This window comes from Papio anubis, chromosome 10, assembly GCF_008728515.1.
Source record: "Papio anubis isolate 15944 chromosome 10, Panubis1.0, whole genome shotgun sequence".
Taxonomy (NCBI): domain Eukaryota; kingdom Metazoa; phylum Chordata; class Mammalia; order Primates; family Cercopithecidae; genus Papio; species Papio anubis.
In genome coordinates, this window is record NC_044985.1 from 56336329 (window position 1) to 56348428 (window position 12100).

Below are 12100 nucleotides of genomic sequence, written 5' to 3' on the forward strand. Positions count from 1 at the left end.
ATAGGCACACACCACCACGCCTGGCTAATTTTCTTGTATTTTTAGTAGAGATGGCGTTTTACCATGTTGGCCAGGCTGGTCTCAAACTCCTGACCTCAGGTGATCCACCCACCTCAGCCTCCCAAAGTTCTGGGATTACAGGCGTGAGCCACTGTGCCCGACCTGCATTTATTTTTTTTAAATGGAGTAGGGAGAAAGCTGATAAAAATCAATATTAAGCTAAAGAAATAAATTCCTTCATGTTTGGTTGATTTTCATAATTGCTACTTGGATAGAAACAGTCATGCAAGCAACTGGTGGTCAACCGGCCTTCCCAAGTATGGGCCCAAGAAAGAAACACCACGGACTGCTGCCGTGGTCAGAGATGGCGCTTTTATTTAAAAAATTAACTCATGAAGAAAATGGCATTTTATTTTCATGAGTGAGTTGTCTTAGGTGATGCCACTCGTTACTACAAAGCCAAAAATAAACAAGTGAAGAAAACAAATTAAAATGAAACTTTAACTGCCATTTTATCTTCTTGCTGACATACATTTCCAAAGACAAAATCCTCCTTCCTGTGAAGTCAGTGGGAGGAAAAAACTGTTTTTGAAAATTATTAACTGAATTTCAGCTGAAATAGTAACATGTAGAAAATATTTCTTTGGTGGAATTAATCATACAGGTAAAATCTATATAATGGTGTTTATCCGTAAAAGAGCTCATATTCAGTATAATATGTAGCATAAAACTAGCAAATATCTATACTTAAATCTTATTAATACAACTTCTTTAGCTATAATATGCCAAAACAACTGTATTTTTATTACCATTGATGCTTTTAGTTAGTTTCTACAGTCATTCATTTGTAAACAAAAACCTGTTTTTTGTGGATGGATGAAATCACTTAAAGTTCCTGAATTCTACTCATGTGCTTTTAATTCTCTCCTCTTCCTCTTCCCAACCCATTCTTGCCCCTCTCCCATCCCAGGGATGGCCTAGCACGAAAGTCTCCACACAGAGAAGGACCATCTGTGTCTCTGTCAGTAGGTTAGGTGGAAATGGGGAGAGACTTGGTCAGTCAGTATCAGAAGAAGTTAGCAGAAATACAGAGGAAAGGGCCATGAAAGATCATGAATGATTTGAAGTTAGGACTATGTGAAAACACACACCAAATATGATCATTCCACAACATTACGAGTCCATTTAATATCACTGATATATACACTTAAAAATGGTTACGATTGTAAATTTTATGTAATATATATTTTACCACAATAAAAGTTTGAAAAAAAATACATACCAAATAGAGAGCAAGGAAGTCAGTGGTAGCAATAAGATCAGTACAAGCAGACATCCAGGCCACATTAATGGTGAATATGAATCACCATGTTCTCCACTGTGGGGGCCAGGACCAGCTTCCTGAACACCGGACCACAAACACAACCCAGCACTGGATTTAATCCTCTGCTGTCACTGTCTTGAAATGTTTATTAATTTAATCTCTAAGACAGGCACAATAGGCATGTCTGCTATGTCTTGCCACCCTTTTGCACACAAAATTCACAGTGCAAGAATTGAGCACAGAATTCCAGGGGACCCATGGAGGGGCAGTGAGACTCAGAGTGAACGCAAGGTGAAGGAGTTATATCTACAATGGAGTAAGTAGGGCAGTCACTACCCCAAGAAGGCATACTTTGCATCAGAACCAGAACTTGCTGTGAAAGCAGAAAGAATACAGTGCATTTTAAGGAACACAAATGACCAAGGAATCTTTCTTATTCATGTCACTTCCCTGGATTAGTCAATCACTTACACTGAAAATGACATTGAAGGAAAGGGGAAAAGATGGGGCAACTCCTAGTCCTTTCCCTTTCGGTCCTTCCTTACTTAGCAGTAAGCCAAAGGTGGAGAGTCTTGGCAGAATACATGTACATATATCAAGAAGCGAAATACAGATAGTTGAGTTGGTTTTGTGCAGTATTTCTACTGTTCTGGTAAGAGTGAAATACATATGCAGAGAGGAACGGGGAAATACACATTGCATTATTTATTTATTTATTTATATATTTATTTTTTGTTTTTGTTTTTTTTTGTTTTTGTTTTTGTTTTGAGACAGAGTCTCGCTCTGTCACCCAGGCTGGAGTGCAGTGGTGCATCTCGGCTCACTGCAAGCTCTGCCTCCCAGGTTCACGCCATTCTCCTGCCTCAGCCTCCCGAGTAGCTGGGACTACAAGCGACCACCACCACGCCCAGCTAATTTTTTGTATTTTTAGTAGAGACGGAGTTTCACCGTGATAGCCAGGATGGTCTCGGTCTCCTGACCTCATGATCCACCCACCTCAGCCTCCCAAAGTGCTGGGATTACAGGCGTGAGCCACCACGCCCGGCCACAAATTGCATAATTTAAATGATTCTACATATAAATTAAACACTCTTATATTTGCATTTAAAACTGGCATCACACCATATAAAGATGAAGGTAAAAATGCTGATAATCTATGATTTTAAGTTGGAATGGCATCAAATAGCACATAAAAACTTCATGACAAGGTGAGAGAGAAACTGCACAAGAAAAGAAAAAACATTTTAACACCTTTTTTAAAAATTTTTCATTTTTTAATTTTTTAAAAATAGAGATGGCGTCTCACTATGCTGCACAGACTGGTCTCAAACTCCTGAGCTCAAGTGATCCTCTCACTTTGGTCTCCCAAAATGTGAGGCCTTTTGCTCCAAAAGCAGGATTATAGGCATGAGCCACCATGCCTAGCCAAGTATATTTAATGGCAAATGTTTCCGCTTTTGGAGAAAAAGGCCTCACATTTTCATTTTGCACTGGCCTTAAACACTATGTAGGCAGCTGTGGAGGGAGCTACACAGTCAAATGAATTCAGGAGCCACCTGTATCCTGAATGACCTGTGTGCTCACTCTCCAAAGTTTCTGGCTGATGGAGTCTCTTTTCTTCCTGTGAAGTTTGGGCATTTGATTTTTCTAGGTCCCCATGTGTCTTAGCCAAGTGTCTGAGATCCCCGTTTCCTTATTACTACAAGGTGATTTATAATAGGATTTATAATGTCTCCTAATCAGAGACAACTGGAGTTCTCTATTCTTTGCAATTAAAAGCACCTAACATAAAACCACAAAATATGCTGATTTTTGTTCAGTAAATGATGTAGAATTATTTTCATTCCCAAAATAAGTGATGCTAACTTAAATGTGCTATATGCTGTGGTTTGAATATGGTTGCCGCCACCAAAACTCATTTTGAGGCTTGGTCTCCAGTGCAACAGTGTTGAGAAATGGTGGTATTTTTAAGGGACATTAGGTCATGAGGGATCCACCTTCAGGAAGGGATTAACATCATCTTTCGGGCAAGAGTTCTTGCTCTCAAAAAAAACAAAAACAAACAAACAAAAAAACACCTCAGCAAAATGGATGAGGGATCTAATACTGTCATCACACTTTTGCCCTAAGGGACTCCAACCTTTATGTGGGCTTTAGGGGAGACGTGTCAGGAATGACCACAATCACTGTGGTTTTAGTCTACATAGACAGGACATAGCAATCGACACTGGCTGAGTCAGCAGTGACATTTGCCTCAGCAACAGATCACTATGTGGCAGGCGAAACAAATGTGAGGACAAAGGAGGTAGGACTGGATTATGGAAATTGGTGGACAAACCAGAAAGCCGAAGAAATATTCCAAATGGACAATGTGATAGAGGCCATGGGCTACTGCCAGGAAATATTTTTTGTCTTTAAACTTCATCCTGTTTGATTTTCCCCTTGACAACGGATAGAAGGCTACTGACTGGAGAATGGAAACATTTTAGTATAGTTAAGTTATGGGCAGTATCTACCTAGCACACTGTGAACGGAAATTGAGACTCACTGGAAAAGATGTCTTATATTTATTCATAAGTATGTATTTAGGTTTAATATGAGTTTAGACACTATGTCTAACTTTGGGCCCTCCTTTCTGGTCCTGAAAAGCGATACCCCAGGCAAAACTGCCTGAGAACTCAGCCTGCTCATTGGCAGATGAGGTCAGCAAAGGCAAATGGCTACACAGAAGCCTCAAAGACTGAGAGGAAAAAAAAAAAAAAAATATATATATATATATATATATATATGATTTGATTGATTGATAGTATGTTTACAGATGCAAACAATTGTTTGGAAATGTAATAGCTGGCAGCTCTTTGCTTTCTTTGTTTGTTCAGGGTGTTCTGCTTAAATACCACAGGAATGTGCTTGGAGCATGTGGCCTTCTGCTCACAGCCACACCTGGCCAATGAGGCATTGGTCTTTTACATGGAGAGGTAACCTGCTTTTGTTAGAGGTGATAATATGTTCAAAATCCAGAAATCAAGTGATCTTCAGAGTTTAGCATCCCAAAGTGCTAGGGGCTAAGGGCCCTCTAAAGGTTTGCTGAAAATCACTGACATGAGGCTGATTGATTAATAGGAGAAAGGGCATGCAAATTTATTTCACAGGCTGGAGTACAGCAGGCATGACCCTGAGCTCAATGCAAGATCCAAATATACAGAGGTTCAAGCCATTCTCCCGCCTCAGCCTCTCGATTTCCTGGTCCTTCCTTCACTTGCCACCTCCCTCCGGCTTAGTTTTCTTGTCTTTCTCTTAGTAGAGACGGGGTTTCACCGTGTTAGCCAGAATGGTCTCGATCTCCTGACCTTGTGATCCGCCCGTCTCGGCCTCCCAAAGTGCTGGGATTACAGGCTTGAGCCACTGTGCCCGGCCCAGATCATTTCTTTATGGCCGGTTTTTATACAAAAAGGCAGAGGAAAAATTAGAGTCATATTTTTAGGTTTTATGGCTGGCTTTTGGGAAAAGGTATTCTGGTTGCTACGACCTGCCTTGGGGAAGAAGAATTCTCGTTTCTATGGCTGGCCTTGGGAGAGAGTGGGACTGAGAGATGGGCGGCGGGGCGGGCAGAAGATCAGAGAAAACCTTTGCTTCTGAGGCTGCTGGTGAGCCCTTCATTTGGGGTATTATTTTCTAAGCCCCAACAATAACATCATAAGTAACAAATCCAAAAGAAAGTTAGAGATGTTTGAGTGGTTTAGGCCAATTATGAAAATCAGTATTTTTGGAGATTAGATTTCCACAAAACACCTCTGTTTTGATGTTTTGATGTCTGCTATTGGGGAAGAATACAGAGTTGAATGGAGTGTCTATGGTGTTGTTTGTCTGACTGTAGGAAAAAAAAGGATATGTTATTAATGTTAAGACTTTTGGAGTTTACCAATACCTTGGGAAACTGCATGTGCTTTTTCTTTTTTGTTGTGCAAACGGCTTACACTGTTGAGTTTAATCTCTTATGTGGGTACTTGGTGTGAAGATGGAATATCAATTATGTAATTAGGAAGGTGGTAGGGGGTGCAGTTATAGAGGAAGCTGAGTTGTGAGTATGGTGTAGGAGTGGCTGTGAAAACCCTAAGGCAGAGCTTCTCAAAGTGGTGTCCCTGGACTAGCAGCATCAGCATCTCCTGGGAACTTGCTAAAATGCAGGATCTCGGAGCCCACCCCAGACCTACTGAATCAGAAACTCTTGGCACGGGACCCCACGCTCTGTTGCCTTTTAACAAGCCCTCCAGGTGAGTCTGATGTGCTGGGAAGTTTGAGAGCTTCTAAGCCAGTGAGAGAATGAGCTGGGCCTAGTGTGTTCACAGAGACCTCCTGACAGGGTGGCCGGTCCCATCCTCAAGTGTGCCCCATGATCTTGGGCTCCCTCCCTCAGGCACTTTGTGCCAAGGTACTGGCTTTCTTCTCCTCTTTCTCCTCCTCCCACTCCTCCTCCTTCTCCTCCTCCTCCCAGTCCTCCTCCTTCTCTTCTTTCTTTTTCTCCTCCTTCTTCTCTGCTGAGATTTAGGAAATTTAAGTGTCAAATCTTTTCTCTTAGGACATCAACCGTTTTCATACTCAGTGAACTAAAATAAGATTATCCCTAAATTTGCCTATTCAAGAGGAGCTTTGGACAGAGGTAGCACTCAGTAAACTCAGATTGTATATAAGAAAGTGCTGGGAGTCTTCCCTTCAATTAAACTGCAGCTCTTTTTGGAATATCATGTTTGTTATAAGCCATTAGCCAAATGGTGATACTGCATTAGCTCTCACATTGGTGTTATGGACATTGGGGCTGAAAAGGTGACTGTTAGCCATTGCCATGTAGCTGTCACCTCATAATGGTGGCAGTTTTATAGATATTAGATTACTACTTCACCTCCTTTCATCTATTTATCAAATACTTGAGTCATTCAAACCTAACGCCCACAGGTTCAAAGTGGTACTCCAGGAACAGCATACTCACCATCAGTCCCAAGCCTAGATCTATAGGAGTCAGGTGTGGACTTGAGCCTCGGCTGTGCTGAGTCCTCTTTTAGCCTCAGGGCATCCCTTCCAGCCCCTGGGCCCTGGAATCTCCTTCCCAAATACCCGGAGTGCACATCCAGGCCTAAGCAGACCTCCTCCTTAGGTCCATCTTCCTGGGGACAGGCCACATCTCCAGTGTTTGCACCCCTAGACTCAAGGGGTGGCCAAGGGGCAGCTGCTTGCTGGGGAGGGGGACCTAGCTTGGATGTATGGGCTGGGATGTCCACATTCATGTGTGCAAGGACAGAGCTGAGGGTGGGGAGAAAATGGGACAGGCCTTTGGTTAAGGGCCAGTTCTCCCTGACCCACCATGAGAAACTCTGAGGAGTTCAATAATTCTGAATTCCAGCCTGGCTTCCTGAAGCATTATGAAGAACAGAGTAGATTTGGTTTAACAGTTTAATAGCTTGATTTATAATTCTAAATATTTAGACAAATGGTATGTGGGCCTCCATTAGCATTGCTGCCCCCAGGCCCCACAAATGTCAGGGGTGGGCTAGCCACCCACAGTGACTCATGTGTTGCCCCCATTATATGAAACTTGAAGCTTCAGTTCCCATTACTGAGTTCTGTGAGTGCCATCTTCCGAGAATGGTTAACATCAAAGGGCGTGACAGGTTTACAGCAAAGCAGACTTGGAGATGCCGCGAGGGCATGAGGAGGCATCCAGCTCTTCTGGTCACAGCAAACACCTGCTGTAGGTAAGAAAGGAGAGGTGACCAGGGGCAGGACAGGAAGAGAGACTTTAAAAATGTACCAGAAAAGAACTTCAAGGAATATAACAAGGAGTTGGGCTGCTGGGACATAAAATCAGCCAGCACCTCTGTCTGTAGTGTTTCAGGACTGACTAGGATAACATAATAATTAAAGAGTTCAGGCTCTAAAAACATATGCCTGGGGCTTAAATCCTGGCTCTGATGGTCATTAGTTGTGTGGCTTGGGCCTTTTTTTTTTTAACCTCCTCTGTGCCTTAGTTTCCTGTGTGTAACATGGGAATGGTAATAGTGCCTACTTTACAGGGTGGTTGTGAGGATTAAATAAAATGAAACACACAGAGTATAGAGTGCCTAGCACACTTCAAGTACTCAGTAAATGAGAGTTGTGATTACTATTCGTCCTCATGGAAAACGTTTGCCTATATGGATAATAAGAACAGTTTAAAGTGAAAAGCAAACTCTTCAATGAATGGGTTAGCGCTGAGCCACAGGATAAATATAACTTGAATTTGAGAAGGAAAAGGTCTCACAGCCAAAGGAGCAATGGCTTCCTTTTCCAATGTGAAGGACTGCTTTTGAATCATCTGGAAAATGCAGATAAGAAGTTTAATAACTTTTCATCTTATTCCATACTTATTACACATAAGGAGTATAATGTCAGTCAGTATAATACTAGCTTTAGCCTCACAATGCCCAGGTTTACATCCTAACTTTACCGTTTGCTGTATGACCCTAAACAAATTACTTAACTTCTTTGTGCCCTTGGTTTTCTTATCTGTAAAACACAGATAACATTGCTATGACAGTAGTAATACTAACATCCACTACATAGGCTTGTTGTGAGGATTACATTCGGTGGTGTGCTGGAGCTAGCTCATACCATGGGCAGACTCAATGGTTAAATTTTCAGGATTTTATAAGCCAATTTTTAAACACTGGGTATCTTGAAATTAGCTGCGATGAGAGTATTTACCCTACAGAAATCAGCAAAAACTGTATATCAGGCCCTTTCCCCCAGAAATCCATTTACCAGCACTGCACTGATGACATTGGATAAACACTTAAAAGGCTTAGCAAAGTACACAGCACAAAATAGGCAATTTTTTTTTTTTTTTTTTTTTTTGAGATGGAGTCTCATTCTGTTGCCCAGGCTGGAGTAGAATGGCACAATCTCGGCTCACTGAAACCCTCTGCCTCCTGGTTTCAGGCGGTTCTCCTGGAGTAGTTGGAACTACAGGTGCCCACCACCACACCCAGCTAATTTCTGTATTTTTAGTAGAGATGGGGTTTCAGCATGTTGGCCAGGCTGGTCTCGAACTCCTGACCTCAAGTGATCCACCTGCCTTGGCCTCCTAAAGTGCTGGGATTACAGGCGTGAGCCACTGTGCCCGGCCCAAAACTATTGCTTTATTGAGCTCTTAATACATGTTTACATCTATTTGAGGCACTGTATAACTCCACTACTGAAAGAGAATGGTTGTGCCCATGGTGCTCCAAGAGAGAACAACTTAGACTATGTCTAGAGGACAGGGCAAGTAACGTGTTGTCATCATAGCCATAGAGACTGGAGCAGTGGTCACTGCAACCTTCTCCATCTGTGTTAGACTCTTTTATTCATCTTTATTTCCCCTAGATTCAGCACAGTACCTGGCAGAATGGGTGTTTGTTGGATACATGATTGAATAAATCAGTTTGATCATGCAGTAATAAAATAATGTATATGATTGGTCATATATCACACCAAAAACCTGATTTTTAAAGCATTTCACTGACTGGTTGATTGAGTCAGGCTACTGTGGGTAAACTTAGCCAACATACTCATTTCTGTCTTTTCTTTTCTTTATAAACATGTACCTTTAACAATGAAGCAAATAACACCTTTTAAAATACTAAATAAGATAGCATAATTGCACAGTGTGCACTGCCCCAACTGGATTATTATAATTTACTGCAGGGTTTGCTGTGGATAGATAATAGTATGCAAAATAGATAAAGACACAACAGAAAAAAAGACTTCTTATATATATCTGTTGAAGAGTGATTCTCACACAAAAGTTGTTTAAATTAGATGACAACTTAATTAACATATTTGCTATTTTTGTTTTGTTTCAATTTTTTGGCATTGTTTCATCTGTGAGAAGGACACTAGAAATGAAAAGAAAAAGGAAATGGTGCTCTGTGGTGGAATATTTATATTACTCTTTGCAAACAAAAATCCACTTTTTTTCCTTCTAATTTGACATCCTTATAGAGGAACCAAGTAATCTGTTTGGAACTGTTTGGATGATACCCAAGAAAAGGAGAATGTTGAATTATGGGAATCTTTAGGTAAACACATCCAAGGCAAAAAGAGCAGTCAACTTGATGTAGTTGCTTCAGGTAGAGTTTAGACTGGAGGGATGAATTTTGTTAGCCTGCCTGTGGTTTTTAGTAATTACAATATAGCACGTTTCAGTGCTCCTCACACTAGCATACATAAGAATTCCCTAAAGAGCTCATTAAAATGTTGACTCTTAGGCTCTGTCCCCAGAGATTTTGCTTCAAGTCAGAGAGACCCAAACCTTGTGTTTCCTTTTTTTTTTTTTTTTTTTTGAGACGGAGTTTTGCTCATGTTACCCAGGCTGGAGTACAGTGGCACAATCTCAGTTCACTGTAACCTCTATCTTCTGGGTTCAAGCAATTCTTCTGCCTCATCCTCCCAAGTAGCTGGGATTACAGGCATGCGCCACCACATCTGGCTAATTTTGTATTTTTAGTAGAGGTGGGGTTTCACCATGTTCGTCAGGCTGGTTTCAAACTCCTGACCTCAGGTGATTCACCCACCTCAACCTCCCAAAGTGTTGGGATTACAGGAGTGAGCCACTGTGCCCAGCCTAACGTGTTCCCAGGTGATGCTGATGCTGCTGGTCCACGGATCACACTTTGAGTAGCACATTAGAGGCCAATAAGGTTCATACTCCCATAGCCCATGAAGGAGAACAGTGATTTCCAAACACGGATGAGCTTTAGAATCAGCACCTAATGAGTTTTTTGTGTGTTTATTTACAGAATGTAGATATAAGCCCACATCAGACTCGCTAAATCAGAGTCTCAGGAGGTGGGCCCAGGGAATATGATGGTCGGATACACTGTGAAGTTGAGGGACCCTTGGTGGTGATCACTCTTGGTAAGCCAGCTTCTTGGTCAGGACAGATGGGACTTCAAGGCCCCCACATTGAGGAGCATATGCTGAAAAGAGGAAAACTGTAAAATTCAAGCAAGAAACTGCTCAAAAAATAATGGAGGCATGTCAAAAGGACACAGGAGGCAACTAATGGCCAAAGCAGTGCTAATTCAAGGACTAAAATAAACAATGATAGTATTTCATTGTAGGCCTCAGAAAAAAGTTAAATATCCATGAGTCCATACTGACATAAGTAAATAATTGAATGAGTAAAATAGAAATAAAGGGAGACAATTCATCCTTAAGAAAGAATTCCAATTAATAAATGTACAAGGAACGCAGAAACTGGAAACTCACCATGAAGCGAGCTCTACTGTAATAATTGTTGCAGGCAAGATCCATTGATGGATGCTAAAATTAGTGGGTGAAAATTTGATGAGAAACAGAATAGTTGCAGAGTTTCAAAGTCTTTACCACACGATATTTCTTAGTTTCTAAGGGAAATACCATAACTTCACAACAAAGAAACGCAGCAGACACTACCTTTACCAAGAATCAAGGTGAATATCACCAATAAGAAGACATATTCTCACGTACCCACTGATGTGATGCACCAAGAAGGAAGGTCACACCACTTTGTAATATTCATGCCAGAAATGTTTTAGTTTGATCTAATCATGAGAAAATGCTAGGCAAACCTAAATTGAGGTACTGAACAGTAACCTTCAAAAGTGTCAAAGTCATGAATGACAAAGAAAAATTTAGAAACTGTCATGGATTGAAGACTAAGAAGAAATGAAAACCACGTGCAGCATGGGATGCTGACTTGGATTCTGGACCAGAAAAAGGATATTAGTAGGAAACCCAATAAAATTTTTAAAAGGTTCACAGTATAGTTAACAGTATTGTAACAATGTTAATTTCCAGGTTTTGCTAATTGTCCTATGGTTAGACGGTAAGATGTTAACCTTAAGGGAAGGTCAGTGAAAGATATATATTGGTAACTGTTTCTTAATTTTGCATCTTTTCTGTAAGTTTAAGATTATCTCAAAACAGAAAAATTTTAAATGTCAATGCGCTCTGCCTTGTGGAAAACCCAGTTGCCTAAGCAACTCTACGGCCTCCCTACCTGGCTATGGATAAGCTGCAAGGACGGTTTCACCCGGGAGGTTACCCTAATAGCAGGCATAGAAGGCAATACAAGTGCAAAAGTCTGTGAGCTTCAGGGGATTGGGATTTTGTCAGCTATACTCAGTACTGCCTTGTCTTCCCCTTTCCCCAAACCACTACCCCATAGATGGACAAAAACAAGCATGGGAGTCCTCAAAGACTCCACAGTCAGAATATCCTAGATTTTGGATAATAAGGGGCACTTCTATAGCTCCTGACCAGCTTTTGGAGCTCCCCCGCTATCTGGCCTGCAGCCCTGCCCACCTGGTGGCTGGAGTCAGCAGGCTTCTGCAACCTGGCAAAGCCCCTCTCCCATTTTGTGGTCTGGATGAGGGCTGTGCTTTAAGGTAATCATCTGTCCCGAGGACCGACTTTAAAACTATTTCTTTAGAGAGCATTTTATTGAATACAAACTCCTTAGGCAGCAGTGTTCACATTTCCCAGTGTTGAACAAATGGTGGTTTTTAGTCACACATTCATCATTCCAGGTCTCACTGATTCACTTCCAGTGGCCCCTTTTAGGAACCTTTTACTAATCCCACTAATAGAAAGAGCTCATTCCATGCATTTGGTTATTTCCCATTCACATGGTCAGGCTTACATTTTATTTAACTTTCTTTTCATGTAAGAAGGTGAAAAAGTGCTAATCCATATCTTCTAAGCTCTTGGATCATTTCT